Raw genomic sequence first — 17063 nt, 5'->3', positions numbered from 1 at the left:
CGGTACGCGCACCGGGGAGCGTACTATGGGGAAAAAAGAATCAGTTTTAAAAATTGTATGCTTATTAATTGTTCTTTTTGTTGTTTTTCTTTTTTTTAATTTAAGTACCAACATGTAGGTACCAATGCAGAGTCTATTATTTAATATACACCGTTTCCTTTGTAGATATCTTGCATGTTGTTACAGAAGGTTTTGTGGTATATGGAATTCATAGCGTAGTCTGTCAGGAAAGCAGAAACAACATGGAGGCAGGAGATGATAAAGAAATGTTAAATACACATTGGAGATAATATAGTGGGAGAAAGGAAGTAACTATGAGCAAACTTTCTATGTAACACAAAAAAGTTGCACAGTATACTATAAGTCTCACTTTATATTTTAAACATTTTTGATCTACTTGATGAATTACATATAAAAATGAATAATGGCTCGAACAATTTTTGATTATTAAATATACATTTATTCTTCTGATTTTTTTAAATAATTTATTAAAACTTCTAATAATATATTGTCTGGAATGTCCTCATTTACATTCTGTGTTTCCATTGATTCCACACACTCAAGTAATTCAAGGTCCAGAGACTCATCCATAAAGTCAATGTTATCATTTTCTGCATTTTTTCCATCATGGTTGTCCAAAACAATTTCAAAAGAAATATCCTTTTCTCCTTCCATTTTGTTGCTGTAAATTGCATAAAAAATAATTATATCAGTAGATATAGGGCACTGTTGGGTTTAAGTTCAGACATGTAGTTTGGATTTTTTAACAGTGAAGTTATCTTTGGGCAGTGTATGGTATCAGGCTGGAATTAGAAATATAAAAAAGTGTATGTGATAAAGCCTAAGTAAATTTATAATTATACAAGAGAAGCCTAACTCAATCCATAACTATAACAGAGAAGCCTATCGCAATCTATAACTATTACAGAGGGATAGTATATAACTAACAGAATATTTTTTCTCAAATTAACTTAAAGTGTACAACATACTTCACTTTCCAAAATAACAACTTACCTTTGAGAAAGCAGTTGAAGTTGTCAGTGTAATTTCTTTTCAAATGTACTTCAGGAAGTAGTAGTCAAAATGGCTGTGTTTCCTTCTCTTTTTTTTTTATTCATGTACATAACCAATCAAATGTCAGGAAATAATCGTAAAAAATGAAAGAAACTTTTTAATTGGTTGTAAATTCTAACACTTCATATGTGTTTTGGTCATGTAATTTACCTCAGGATATTTAGACAGGCCTGTAGCCTAAATGTCTCAATGGAATTCCACCAAATTTGGGCAAATGGTAGGGACTGCTATGTAGTAGGGCCTATTCTATATTTGTTGAAAGTGTCTCCAGTGGTTTTTCTGCAAATAACTTTCCCACCTTTTTTTAGGGAGCGCATACCGGTGCGCGCACCGGTATGTGCACCGGCAGCGTTACGGGAGTCCTCCATTTTGTGTTTCGATACAATCGAGACACAAGATGGAGGACAAACAACGTTGGGAATGGGTAGAAGGGGGCACTGGAGTCACTTCCTGACCCTCTAGGTTTTATGAGGGGGGCTTAGGACGCTCATATAGGCAAAAAATAAAAAATAAATGAAAAATTTCACGGGGGGAGCGCTCGGTACGCGCACCGGTAAGCGTACCGGGGAGCGTACTTTGGTGAAAAATAGTGAAAAAAGTTAGAAAAAGATAAACGTTTTGAATGATCAGAGGTAGGGTAGCTCTGAAAAGAGCTTTTGGGTTCTGTGGCTGTTTTAGGTACCTACAAGTAGGTTCCAATGCACAGTCTTAAATTCAGGAGGAATATTCTATTCCCCTCATCTGAGAAGTGCACACCATCTCCTCTGTAGATGTCTTGCATGTTGTAACGCAAGTTGTTGTATATTGAACCCATTCCACAGTCTCTCATTTAAGCAGAAACAGATTTATTCACATGTTTCCGTGCTTTCTCAAATTGTGGACAAAATTGGTTGGACCAGTTCCATTTCTGTCTTTGGCATATATTGGAATATACCAAGGCAGTTTGTGGAAAAAGTGTCATCAATTGATCAAAGGTGTCTTTTAAAAGCATTTCCAGACCAACCCCAGTCATAGTGCCCAAATCATTTCCTCCACAGTGCACTATTAAGAGGTCAGGGTTTGGCAGATGCAAAAAGGTTTTCCCCAATGGTATAAATTGATGACATCTCAATCCTCTTTGGCCAATCCATTTGATTTCCACATTTGATAAATCAAGGTTGTGAAAATCACTGCTAGCTGCATACCTTTGAGCCCAGTGGATGTAGCTATGTCCAATAATCCATACAGAATACATGGTGAGAGAAGGTTCTGGTGCAGTAAGATGAAGTGTGGGAATGAAATGGCAGTTGGAACAGTAGGAGTTTACAAAAAAATAATTGTGGAGTTTCCCTGCTGTTGAATCACAAGCAATGATTGGTGGATTCACTTAGTTGAAAACAGAAAGTTAGGGTGCATGGTTGTGTTGTGTGTAAGAAGCAATTTGAATGGTTAAGAAAAAGTCACTTAAAGCAATAATGCCCTGGATAAGTTGGTGTATTGAGAGGTCAAACATCCTTGCTGACTTAATTTGCAACATTGTAGAATAAACTTTTGAACCTGAGAGTTCAGTTAGGAGGGAGTTGCTATGGTAACAGATAGAAAGGTCTGAGAGGGGGATGGGTGTTGGTTTGAAAATAGTGAGGGGAGACTTTTGATTGGTTGAAATAAGGCATATGTGTGTAAAGTTAGAGATTTGCTATGCCAGTCTTGGTTTCAGTGTATTGAGTGCACACCATTTGCTCTGCTAAAGAAAAATTGGTGTGTGTGTCTGACACTGTTTTCAATCTCCCAAAGCATTTGTAAAGGTAAGTAATAATTTATTTAATTTAGATAGAGACTTGTTTGCTCTATGGAGAATATTTGGAAGCAGATAGTTAATTTGCAGTAGTGAAAATGAATGCTTGTACATAGGTCCTGTGTTGTGTTTCTAAAATGTTATTCAAAAAACGATTTTGGGTGCAAATCAATGGTATTTTCATTTGGCCCTTATTTATGATTGCCTTGTGCAGCCGGTGCATCACTTTAAACATGGGAAATAAGTGACGCTCTTGTTGCGCAAGGCCTACATAAATAAGGCCCTGAGTTTGTTTGCTGTTGGTTTGTTTTTTTTCTTTTTGATAATGCTTGATATCAACATTTGCAAGATAGAGGATTTGTATTTTGGGAAACAGTGAGGTTTCAAAAGTGATATTGAGGGGTTGTACATAGGTTCTGCGCAATGTTTCTAAAATGTTATTCAAAAAACGATTTTGGGGGCAAATCAATGGTATTTTTATTTGGCCCTTATTTATGATTGCCTTGTGGTGCCGGTGCATCACTTTTAACATGGGAAGAAAGTGACGCACTGGTGGCGCAAGGCCTTTATAAATAAGGCCCTGAGTTTGTTTGCTGTTGGTTTCTTTTTTGCTTTTTGATAATGCTTGCTAAGAACATTTGCAATATATAGGATTTGTATTTTGGGAAACAGTGAGGTTTCAAAAGTGATATTGAGTGCTTATACATAGGTTCTGTGCAGTTTTTTAAAAATGTTATTCAAAAAACGATTTTGGGGAAAAATCAATGGTATTTTCATTTGGCCCTTATTTATGATTGCCTTGTGCAGCCGGTGCATCACTTTATACATGGGAAATAAGTGACGCTCTTCTGGCGCAAGGCCTTCATAAATAAGGCCTTGAGTTTCTTTGCTCTTGGTTTGTGTTCTGCTTTTTGATAATGCTTGATATCAACATTTGCAAGGTAGAGGATTTGTATTTTGGGAAACAGTGATGTTTCAAAAGTTAAATTCTGTGCTTGTACATAGGTTCTGCCCTGTGTTTTTTAAATGTTAATCAAAAAACGATTTTGGAGGCAAATCAATGGAATTTATATTTGGCTGTTATTTATGATTGTCTTGTGGCGCCAGTATGTCACTTTTAACATGGGAAGAAAGTGACGCACTGGTGGCGCAAGGCTTTCATAAATAAGGCCCTGAGTTTCTTTGCTCTTGGTTTGTGCTCTGCTTTTTGATAATGCTTGATATCAACATTTGCAATGTAGAGGATTTGTATTTTGGGAAACAGTAATGTTTCAAAAGTGAAATTCAGTGCTTGTACATAGGTTCTGCCCTGTGTTTTTTAAATGTTAATCAAAAAACGATTTTTGGTGCAAATTAATGGTATTTATATTTGGGTCTTATTTAAGATTGTCTTGTGGCGTCGGTATGACACTTTTAACATGGGAAGAAAGTAACGCACTGGTGGCGCAAGGCCTTCATAAAGAAGGCCCTGAGTTTCTTTGCTTTTAGTTTGTGTTCTGCTTTTTGATAAGGCTTGATATCAACATTTGCAAGGTAGAGGATTTGTATTTTGGGAAACAGTGATGTTTCAAAAGTGAAATTCTGTGCTTGTACATAGGTTCTGCCCTGTGTTTTTAAATGTTAATCAAAAAACGATTTTTGGTGCAAATCAATGGAATTTATATTTGGCTGTTATTTATGATTGTCTTGTGGCGCTGGTATGTTACTTTTAACATGGGAATAAAGTGACGCACTGGTGGGGCAAGGCCTTCATAAATAAGGCCCTGAGTTTCTTTGCTCTTGGTTTGTGTTCTGCTTTTTGATAATGCTTGCTATCAACCTTTGCAAGGTAGAGGATTTGTATTTTGGGAAACAGTGAGGTTTCAAAAGTGAAATTCTGTGCTTGTACATAGGTTCTGCCCTGTGTTTTTTAAATGTTAATCAAAAAACGATTTTTGGTGCAAATCAATGGAATTTATATTTGGGTCTTATTTATGATTGTCTTGTGGCGCCGGTATGTCACTTTTAACATGGGAAGAAAATGACGCACTGGTGGCGCAGGGCCTTCATAAATAAGGCCCTGAGTTTCTTTGCTCTTGGTTTGTGCTCTGCTTTTTGATAATGCTTGATATCAACATTTGCAAGGTAGAGGATTTGTATTTTGGGAAACAGTGATGTTTCAAAAGTGAAATTCTGTGCTTGTACATAGGTTCTGCCCTGTGTTTTTTAAATGTTAATCAAAAAACGATTTTTGGTGCAAATCAATGGAATTTATATTTGGGTCTTATTTATGATTGTCTTGTGGCGCAGGTATGTCACTTTTAACATGGGAAGAAAGTGACGCACTGGTGGCGCAAGGCTTTCATAAATAAGGCCCTGAGTTTCTTTGCTCTTGGTTTGTGTTCTGCTTTTTGATAATGCTTGCTATCAACATTTGCAAGGTAGAGGATTTGTATTTTGGGAAACAGTGAGGTTTCAAAAGTGAAATTCAGTGCTTGTACATAGGTTCTGCCCTGTGTTTTTTAAATGGGACCTGGGCAGAAGGATTTTGTACTGCCTGTGAGGGAGGACTAGGGCTTGAGGGCTGCGAGCTAAGGGGTGTGGACTCACTCTCCCAGGAGTCCAAGGGAAACCCTGCGCCCGTCACACCTGGGCTGCTCTCCCTCATCGCCCCGCCCCTCGGACTGAGATAAAGTGCCCCGCCTGCTCCTAGAACGCGGGACACACTTACTCTGCCTGCCGTGACCGGGTCAGCTTGCTGATTGACCCCTACTGCTGGGACAAGCCGAGGATACCATCTCTACTGCTGCTGCTGCTTCGCCCTGGGACCTGGGCAGAAGGATTTTGTACTGCCTGTGAGGGAGGACTAGGGCTTGAGGGCTGCGAGCTAAGGGGTGTGGACTCACTCTCCCAGGAGTCCAAGGGAAACCCCACGCCCGTCACACCTGGGCTGCTCTCCCTCATCGCCCCGCCCCCTTACCTAATTGGAGTAAGCACCCTATAAGAATAGTTGAGCCCTGCTGCGCAGGAGCGCGCGGGGGAGCGCCCGGGGCTAAGCCCGGGCAAAGGGCGGGCCCTCTGTGGCCCTCAGAGGCCTGAGGAGGCCGGGCTGGGCCAGATCCCCTGGCCGATTACTGAAAAAAAAAAATGTTATTCAAAAAACGATTTTTGGTGCAAATCAATGGTATTTATATTTGGGTCTTATTTATGATTGTCGGTCTGTCTCTTTTAACATGGGATGCACTGGTGGCGCAAGGCCTTCATAAATAAGGCCCTGAGTTGCTGTTGTATAAACTTAAATATGTTGCAATTTATTGTTTATATTGTTAGCTTTTTGTCATTACTTTGTTGTTTGCTAATAGTGGTCTTTAATGTGTTTTTTTTTTCAGAACAACAGATTCAAATCAACTTTTTAAAAGCAAGCAAAAATGCCTTCAAGGCAAAGAAGTATCAAAAATACCATACGTAAAAGGAGAACATCAGCAACAGAATTTATGGAATCCTCTACAACAACTACTTCAAAAAACACCAGAAAAAGCTCCTGGTAAGACAATTAAGTCTTTTCTTCGCAACATATGTCGTACAAAAAGAAATGATATTGGTAATGTGAATATTCAGAAGCAGACAGCAAATCTAAAAAGGAAGGAGAGGCCCACAAAAAATTTCTCGATTGGAGTAGGAGAGAAGAGAATGGATAGCAATAGAAGGGTAAATCAATTTAGGGACATTCGTAGGCAAATGTTTCGTAATAGGGTAGTTTTAAATTTGCTAAAAAATGATAAGAAAGGTAAATAGAGAACTGCTTTTTATAAGAAAAAGAAAAGTGTAGAGAAGATTGTTGATCAGGCTTTTGAAGTTAAGAAAAAATGATTTATTTTAGTAATCAATAGAATTAGGATACTTAATAAGGCAATTGATGTTTTCAAATCGAACAGTAGATGGAAAAGAATTATTAATCGGACTAATTTTTGTGAAGTATTTTCTGGCGAATGGATGCATAGTTCAAGTTCTGAGCCATTTTTCAATGAAGAGAGTTACTTTCAGGAAAATGATTTGGTGCATGCAGTTGACACCAGTGGTCGAGCATATGAGGTGAAAGATGGTTGTGTGATGGAAAAAGAGAAACTTGTGTCTAGAGATGCAGAAGAGGTGTTAGCTGATGAAGTTTTAGGGAGACGTACTAAGGGTCCAGTGTACACATGGAAATGCAGTAGTATTTGTAGTGTGAGACAGGATTCAATCGATTTGCTTCGAAATTTCTTACGTACATATAGTAAGAAAAGTCTCAAACAAAAAATGAAGATCTTGCAAGAGTTAGATCCTTGCAGAGTGAGAGAAAGCACAGGTTTGCATGGGCATTCACTGGCTTGTCTTTCTAGAAAAGTATGTCAGAGTGTTTTTCATCATTTTAGGATGTTAGCAGTGCATCATAAGAAGGTGAGGAAATTAGTGAGAAAGTTGTATTATGCAAAATGTCCAGCACTTAAGCTTAAACAGTTAAACAGTGCTCTTTTGCATGGATCTGAAGTGGCTGTGAAGACTATTTGAGTTTTGTTATTTTGGGAACAAAGAGGACAGTGTAGAAATGGATATAGTAATGGATGGTAATGTGGAAGACAATGGACAGATTTCAAGTACAGAAAAGTTTGACGAGGAAATGACCAAGTTTAAGGTGAAATCAAGTGAAAGGCCTAATTTAACTTGTGTGTGTTGTCGACGGACTCATTATAAGACTCAGACTAGGTTAGTTGATTTATTTGCAAAATGTGAATTGGAAAATAGTAGTGAATGGAAGGATTTTGTAAGTTATTTGTTGGTGGAGAATTCTTTTGATTTGAGTTTTGATCAGCGTATTTGTAATTATTGTTTGAAAAAATTAAATGAAAATAGAATGCCTGCTAGAGCAGTTCATAATAATCTTCAGTTGATAGATATTCCTTCTGAATTGATGGATTTAAATACTTATGAATCAATTTTGATTCAAAGTGTCCATCCTTTTCAAGCTATTGTTCGCATGGAGCCTAAGATAGGGAAATTACCCCCTACAGATTTACAAAGAGGATTAAAGGGAAGAGCTGTTTATTTGCCTCTAGATGTCAAGACAAATATTGCTACAATTGGTGTAGAAAGAGTAGAAGAGGATCCTCTAGTTATTCTAGTTAATGGGGTTCCGACAATGAGTAAGAAAATCTGGCAAGATTTAGTGGATGTTAGGAAAGTCAAAAAGGCAACGTTGTATTTGGTCAAAAACAATGAATACTATAAAGATGTAAGTGTTGGAGCAGAGGAAACAGCTACAGAAGAAGACAGTGATTGTTCAGTTGGCCAAATTGAAAAAGTTGATGTGTCTAGAAGTGAAGAAATATATGAACATTATACTGTTCATCCTTTGCATTCCAAAGAAGTAATGGGGAATGCAATTGACTTATTTCAAATGAAAGCAGCAAAAGGAAGTCCCATTAGTGTATGGGAAGAAAGTTTGGAAGCTTGTTGTTTTCCACAGTTATTTCCAACAGGTCGTGGTGGACGATATGACGATCGACCAGTTCAAATTCCTGCAGCTGAATACCGGACTTTAAGATTATATGCTGAAGATTCAAGGTTTCGGCAATGCATACCATATTTGTTTCATCTACTGTATGAAAGTGATTTGTCTGGTCTTTCTTATGCAGTTAATCATATATTAAAAAGTGGAGCTCATCTGCAAAATGTTTCTGCAAGGGACTTTATGGAGAAAGTCAATCTGCAAGATAGAATTTTGGAATCTCAGCTAATCAATCTCATGGCATGTCAGCGTGGAACCAATGAGTATTGGTTCCGTCGTCATGGAGAATTGAAATGTATGCTAAGAAACTTAGGAACTCCTTTATGGTTCCTCACTCTTAGCTGTGCTGAGTATGCATGGGACGACTTACTTCAATTTCTACGAGAGGCAAATGGAAACATACAAAATATAGAATTGAAAACACCTGGAGAACTGTGTTCTTTGGATCCAGTGAATGTTTGCAGATATTTTAATCATAGATTTGAAGCTATGATGTCTTTTATTACCAACAAAAAAAATCCCCCCCTTGGAGAGGTTTTGGATTTCTTTTGGAGGAAGGAATATCAAGCGAGAGGTGCTCTTCATATATATATGTTGTTATGGATTAAAAATGCACCCAAATTTGGATCAGATTCGGATGAAATAGTAATGAGTTTCATTGAAGAGTATTCAACATGTGCTGTTCCAAAAACTACTGAAGAAAACAGTTTAAGGCAACAAGTTTTACGTTTTCAATCTCATCGTTGTGGAAAGTACTGTCGTCGAAAATTTAAAAACAAGGAAAAGTACTACACGAAATGTCGTTTTGCGTTTCCACGACCAGTGATTTCTAAGGGAAGAGTAAATAATTTGATGTCATCTCTACGACATACTGTGACGAGGAAATCTCCCAAAAATACATACGATTTAAAAAGAAACGAAGAGTCTAAGTACATCAACGATTACAACCCAGTGATTTTGTCCATGTGGAATGCTAACATGGATATTCAGTTAGTTGCTGACAACTCTATTGCTGTGGCTCGATATGTGACATCTTACATCACAAAAAAAGAAAAGACAGAACTGAAGGAAATGTGGGAGGACATTTCACATGAAAAGAGTCTAAGAAAGAAATTATACAGTTTCAGTCTGAAGATGTTGTCGCATCGAGAAATTGGAGCATATGAATGTTCTGAACCTTTATCATCAGCAAGTCTCTATGCCAAATCAAGAACAATCATTTGGGTGAGTCTAGGTCTTGCTGCAACACGAAACCGAGTTTTGAAATCTGTACAAGAAATTGAATATTTGGCGGAGAAAGAACCAAACAGTACAGATATTTTGAAGACAAATATGTTGGATACATACTATCCAAATAGAAGTACTCAACTTGAGAACACTTGTTTGTATGAAGTTCTGCAAAACTACAGTTATAAGAGGAACATCACAGAAGATATCAATAATGGAAAATATGCAGTCATTGGCTATGAAGGATGTCTAGTGAAGCAGAAAAAAGGCCATTTGATTAATCATCTAAAATTGAGTTGCGAAGCTCCAGACAAAAGAGAATTTTACTATTTAGCTCTTTTGCAACTCTTTAAGCCATGGCGTACAGAAGAGGAACTACTTGGAGATTTTCTCTGTTATGAAGACTCTTTTAATGCAACTAAGGATACCATAGAATGTCCTATTTTTCTAAATTATCTGCAAATGTTGAACGAAGAAATAGAGCAAGAAATCACAATTGCTGAAGAGATTGCTAGAGACAGTTCTCAAGACAGTCAGAGTTCTACTTCATTGAGTCAGGATCCACTAGGAGGACCTATTATCCAAAATGAAGCTGCCACTGCCTTGGATGAGGTGGAAAGAGCTATGGAACAAGCTCAAGAGGATGGAGTTAACTTAGAAGATTTGGTAAAGCAACTAAACGTTGAGCAGAAAAAGATATATGATGAAGTCACAGAACAGATTGAACATGGATTCAGACATGAGAAAAAAGTGTGCTCATGTACATCATTTAAGCCTGTTCGACTGTACGTAAGTGGAGAAGCGGGAACAGGAAAAAGTTTTCTGATTAAAGCCATTGCAACTTATCTGCAGAAAAGGACTGATTCACTGCTGTCTTGTGTTGTAACTGCTCCAACTGGTCTGGCAGCACATAACATTAAAGGGATACATCGTTTACTGATGCTGCCAGTTGAGCATGATAATAAATTGCATTACAACAAGTTATCTGGAGATGCATGTTCTGAAGTTTCAAGAGTCTTGAAGAAAATGAAACTTCTTATCATTGATGAAGTAAGCATGGTCTCAAATCTAATGCTTGCTTTTGTGCATTTGAGAATGCAAGAAATTCTTAGAACAGAGTATGATGTGTTATTTGGAGGAAAACACATTATTGTTTTTGGAGATCTATTGCAGTTGACTCCAGTAAAAGGACAACCAGTGTTTAAAATGCTCACACATGAAGATACCAGGAAGTCCCTTGGAAGCATTGGAAACGTTAATATATGGTTAAATTTTAAATATGCTAAACTGCTTCAAAATATGCGACAGGCAAAGGATGAAGATTATAAAAATATTCTACAAGATGTAAGAATTGGAAAACTAAGCGAGCTTGGGAAAAAAGCTTTACATGCTCGATTAATTTCAAATTTGTATCCAAATGAAAACATTCTTCCTGAGAATATTTTTTAAAAAATTACTGAAAAGAAATCTGGGATGTTTGATGCCAACTCTGCAAGAATGTTCCATCTTCAACAACAAAATGTTAGAGTTAGAAAATGAAGAGATTGTGAAACTGGAAGCAATAGATAAAATAGAGCATATGGGTACAACAATTGTTTTGTCCGAAAATTTGAAAACCAAATTGGATTCATTAGAGAAAACTATATCTAAAACAGCTGGTTTTGAAAAAACTCTGAATGTGTGTTTAAATTGTCGTATCATTTTGAGAAGGAATTTAAATGTTGAAAGAGGTCTGGTAAATGGAGCAATGTTGTTGATTTTGTGAATTATAGAAATAGAGATGGAATTGAATTTTGATGGCATTGAGCAAGTACAACAAATCAGTCGTTGTTCTGCTAGATTTTTACTTGTAAAAGACTTATATGTTCGCCGAAAACAGTTTCCTGTTTGTTTGGCATATGCAGTAACAATTCATAAATCTCAAGGTTTAAGTGTCGATAATGCTTTAGTGAACATTGGAAGATCTGTGTTTAAAGAGGGTATGGCATATGTGGCATTATCCCGAGTCAGAACTTTATCAGGATTGTACTTGATTGCGTGTGATGAGACAAAGATTTGTGCAGATCTAGATTGTGTTAAAGAATACAATAGGTTAAGAAGAGAGTATGCTCCACATTTGCCTCAATATCCTTTGTTTGAAAAACGTGTGGTAGGCCGAAAAAGAAGAAATGAGAGTAATTGCAGTGAGGTAGTAGCAAAAAGACAAAAAGTAGATGAAACTGTAATTCAAAACAGAAAGAAAAAGGATTGTGAAGAAAATGTTGTTGGATTTCAGTTTGAAAATAGTTCTGGTGTCAACTGCTATGATAATGTAGAGGTTAATGTTGTTTTTTTTCTTCAAACTTTACAAGAACAGATTGTTGAAAATCGGGATCAAAGATTGTGTGGTTTATTGAATTCTGTGTTTGAGAAATGTAGCAGTGATAGAGCAAAAATAGAAAGTGTAACAGAAATTCGAAATATTTTAGATATGTGTTCTGGTCAAGATAAATTTTCACAGAACATTCAGCAGGATTGTCCGGAATTTTTAATGTATATGTTTGGTGTTTTGGAAGATGAAGGTGTAGATGTAGATAATCTTTTCAGCCTTTCTTATCAATGGCACCATGACTGCCACAATTGTAGTTCATCAAGTAATACTAGAATAGATACTGAAAGATTTATATATTTGACTTTACTTGACTGTTAATCAGTGTCATTTAAAAATCTAGTTAAAGCAGCTGATCATAATATGGTGTGTACCCAATGTAACTGTCCAATGCTATCCACATTATTTATACACAGTTATGGTCAGTATATCATTTTAGTTTTCCAACGATGTAGATCTGATGGAACTAAATTGTCAACTTGTATCAAAAATTTTGTGGCTTCTCAGTTATCAATTTCAGGAAGAACCTTTACAACTGAAGCTATTATTTATCATGACGGTCCTTCGACAACTTCAGGACATTATACATGCTACTTAAAATGTGAAAAAGGTTGGAGTTACTGCAATGATTCTCATTTGACTTATAAACAACGTTTGCCTTATGACTCTAAAAATTGTTATCTAGTGTTTTTAAAACCAAAGTTTTAGTAAAGGGAATTGGCCTTTGAAGATGGGAATAGATAATAAAAGTTAGTTAGTTAGTTAGTTAATCTAATGTTTTAAACTATTTATCTCATATAGGTACTGTAGGTGGATCTCAAAGTAAAAAATACTCATATATCAGACACGATTTGGCGGTAAGGAAAGTGTAAGGTATGATGTTCTTAGATTTTTTTTCATAGGAAGTCGATGAAATGGAAGTTATAGAGAACAGCAGACTTTTTTTCCACCAAAAGGACCTTCACTATCTTCTATTTGGCCTCACGGAAAAGTAAGTGAATTAAAGATTAGTGTACTTATATGAGTTGTAAGTGTTTATGTTTTTTTTAAACACAATCTTTTAGATTGTGTTTTTTTCCAGCTGTTATATGATGAAGAGTTTGAACTCACTAATTTAAGTGAAATTCAATATATTCTGAGAACGGCAAAAAAAAACTATGTAGCATGTTGTATAAGTTATTCTATAGTTTGCATTGTGTAATTTATATTGTATTCCCATTGTCTCACACTCATTTTCCTTTTTCCACCCTTATTTAGCTCCCTTTACTCACTTACACTGCCTTTCTTTCACTTTGTTTCATCACTGTTCCTTTACTCCACTTCATTCACAACTCCTCAATCCAATTTCAACTGTCTGCATTTCCTCTCTCCCTTCCACCACTTTTCATCTTTCTCACATTCTCTCAGTACCACTGCTTTAGTTCTCTTCCCCTCTATTTCCTTCTTTTGCTCCTTTACTCTTTTTGCAATCTTCACTCATTGTACTGCAGTTCACTCAGTCCTTCTCTTTGTCTTTCTGTCTACTTACTTCCTCACTCCTTTTTCCTCTATCGTTCTATATTAACCTCATTCCTTACATCCCTTTACTATGTGACTCCCCTTCACTCACTCTCAGACATCTTCCATTCCACTTTCTTATTAATAGTTCCTTATTTAGACTCCTCTCCTTTTCACTCATTTTCCTTTTACTTTCTTCTCTTTCCTGATTTCGTTTTGGTATCTCGCATTCTTTTAGTATCTTACTTATCTTCAGTAATTTGTTCTCTTTCTATTTCTTTTTCCCTCTTTTTTCTCTTTCTACATTACTTTATTTCTGTTTTTGTATCCTTCACTATTGCTTTATTTCTTAGTACACTTTTTTGATTTTTTTCCTCTTGAACTGTTTCTTCTATTTTAAAAAATATATTTTACTAATTATAACTTGTTTTTTCTTTTGTCTTTCACAGATACAAAGTGTAGTTTAAAGATGCAAGTAAGTTTTCATTAATTATATGGTAAGTGTGAGTACAAAATGTAGTTTATCATCACCCTTTGTTTTAACCTCACTACTTTTCTCTCACCCTACCTCACCTCTGTTTTCATACTCTACTTCCCTCACTTATTCTTATCCTCCATATTCACTTCTCTTTTCCTTACTTTCCTACCACATTCAACTTCTTTCAGTGCCCCTGCTCACCCACACTCCCCCTCTTTTCTTTTTTTTCTGCTTCACTTAGTCCCTTTCTGACACTCCTTCCTTTACTCTCTCTGTTCTTTCTCTCTGTCACTCCCCATGTCTTACCCTTATTCACTTTTATCCACCCTCTTTCACTCCTTTTTACTTACACTCACTGCTATTTTCTTTCCCTCCGTCACCACTGTTCCTTTTCTCTGGTTCCGTCACTACCTTTCATTCCTCATCCTTTACTCTCCTTCCTTTTACTCTCATCACCCATTCACATTCTCCCAGAATATTTGCTTTAGTCTTCTTCTTCTTTCTTCTCTTCTTTTGCTCCCTTATTCATTTTCCTTTTCTCAGTTATTTCCTCTTATACCTTTTCTCTGTTTTACTATCTATTACACAGTTCCTCTGTGTTCCTCCCTCTAGCTCTCTTTCTCTTTACACCACTCTCTTTATCCCCATTCCTCATGCTCACTCCTTCATTATTTTTAAAAAAAAAATTTTTGTTGGTGCGCTGACGGGACGCGCCCCGGTATGCGCACCGGGGCGCTCACCGGGTCGCGCACCGGGAGCGCTCCAGAGTGAAATACAAAAAAAAAGAATATACTTTTAAAAAACAAAATATTATATTAATATACAACATAGGATTCATTTTTAGAAAAACAGACCTTTTTAAGCTATAGATATTTGCGAAAAAATAACCTTAGAAATTCACTAAAAAACACATAGGTATGAGACCCTATAAAAAGTTAAGAATTAGCAGATAAAAAACCTATGAAATTCACTGAAAAAACCATAGGTTTCACACCAGTTATATTTAGGAATTAGCATTTAAAAAACCTAAGAAATTCACTGAAAAAACCATAGGTTTCACACCAGTTATAGTTAGGAATTAGCATTTAAAAAACCTATTAAATTCACTGAAAAAACCATAGGTTTCACACCAGTTATAGTTACCTGGAAATTTTACTGACATAAAACCATTGAAATTCCCACGTTATAGTTAGTTGGACTCACTATAACCTGCGCGTGTAATGCACTGCTGATGACATCACATATTACATCACTCATGACATGGTCAGTGACATCACTCATGACATCACTGATGACACCATCCAGTGAATGTGTGTCTTTCTGAAAAATAAACATGTTTTATATATGTATATGTAAAGGTCGACGGAAAAACAAATGTTTCAATAAGTGTCTTAATGGATGTTTTTAAAAAAAAATTGATTGGTTAACTGGCTTATTAAGTGTATCATAGTGAATACATATATTAGCGAGTATTGTTTAAATAGTTAAATGTTTGTATCAGTGTATCACTTTGTGTATAAGTGGCTGCATGGGTTGGTGAGTAGCTACACGTGTGTGTATATGGGTTATTAGATTTTTTTAGTATCAGTATAAGTTATCGTATCGGGAACGGCCGTTAAAACATCCAACAAAAGAATGGGTTTCCTGCTTTGTTGGATGTTTTAACGGCCGTTCCCGGTCGTGGAATGAAACCCACTGCAAGAAGCAGGTCCAGGATGACACTGACTCGTGTTAAACATGGAACGAAAAGATCTGGGACCCTGCAGGGGGGCCCCAGGGACACTTCACCAGCAGCTATAAAGCAGGGCAGGCCCCGTCCCTTGTGCACTTGAACTCCCCTTGGATTATGAACTGGTTTTAGTCTAACAAAGAGATGCATCCACTTGGAAATTACCTGACACTAGAGATCCCGGACAGCCGCAGTGGAAGGACACGCCCAGTGGGGCGGGATCTGTTTGAATATGTACATTAAAGAAGGCGCCCCTTTGGTATCTTAACCTATGCCATTGAAGAAGAGAGCAGTGGCTCTCAAAACGTGTCTGGCTTTTCATTGTATCAAGGACACCTGTGACGCAGAGCCTGCTGGCAAGCTGCTGGAAAGAATAAATTAAGTTTTTTGGATCCATTTCGTGTGGTTTCTTCCGAATGGGTTTCCTGGTTTGTTGGATGTTTTAACAGCCGTTCCCGGTCGTGGAATGAAACCCACTGCAAGAAGCAGGTCCAGGCTGACACTGACTCGTGTTAACCACGGAACGAAAAGATCTGGGACCCTGCAGGGGGGCCCCAGGGACACTTCACCAGCAGCTATAAAGTAGGGCAGGCCACCGTCCCTTGTGCACTTGAACTCCACTTGGAGAGCAGTGGCTCTCGAAACGCGTCTGGCTTTTCATTGTATCAAGGACACCTGTGACGCAGAGCCTGCTGGCAAGCTGCTGGAAAGAATAAATGAAGTTTTTGGATCCATTTTGTGTGGTTTCTTCCGAATGGGTTTCCTGCTTCGTTGATTATATATATACATACAGGCTCCCCCCTCTCCTCTGAAGAAGGCCGATGCGGCCGAAATGCATTAGGACAATGGAGCCGGTGAAAAATATTTTAAATAAAACGAGGAGTTTCCTTACCTGTGACGTGTGCTCCTCTACTTCCTCTCTGAGCAGAGAGACCTTGGATATATATATATATATATATATATATATATATATATATATATATATATATATATATATATATATATATATATATATATATATATATATATATAAATATATATATATATATATATGTATATATATATATATATATATTCACTGAAAAAACCATGATGTAATATGTGACGTCATCAGCAGTGCATTGCAGGGGCGCGAGTTATAGTTAGCTGAACTAACTATAACAGGGGAAATTCTCTGGTTTTGTACGAGTGAAATATCCAACTAACTATAACCTATGTTTTTTTCAGTGAATTCGAAGGTTTTTTAAATGCTAATTTCTAATTATAACAAGCCTGAAACCTATGTTTTTTTCTGTGAATTTCAACGATTTTTTAATTGCTAATTTCTAACTAAAACGTCTCAGAAACCTATGTTTTTTTTAAGTGAATTTCAATGGTTTTTTAAATGCTAGT

The sequence above is a fragment of the Lissotriton vulgaris genome, chromosome 1_1, assembly GCF_964263255.1.
Source record: "Lissotriton vulgaris chromosome 1_1, aLisVul1.2, whole genome shotgun sequence".
NCBI lineage: Eukaryota > Metazoa > Chordata > Amphibia > Caudata > Salamandridae > Lissotriton > Lissotriton vulgaris.
The sequence above is the reverse complement of the archived record's forward strand: the minus strand, read 5'-3'. Positions refer to the sequence as shown.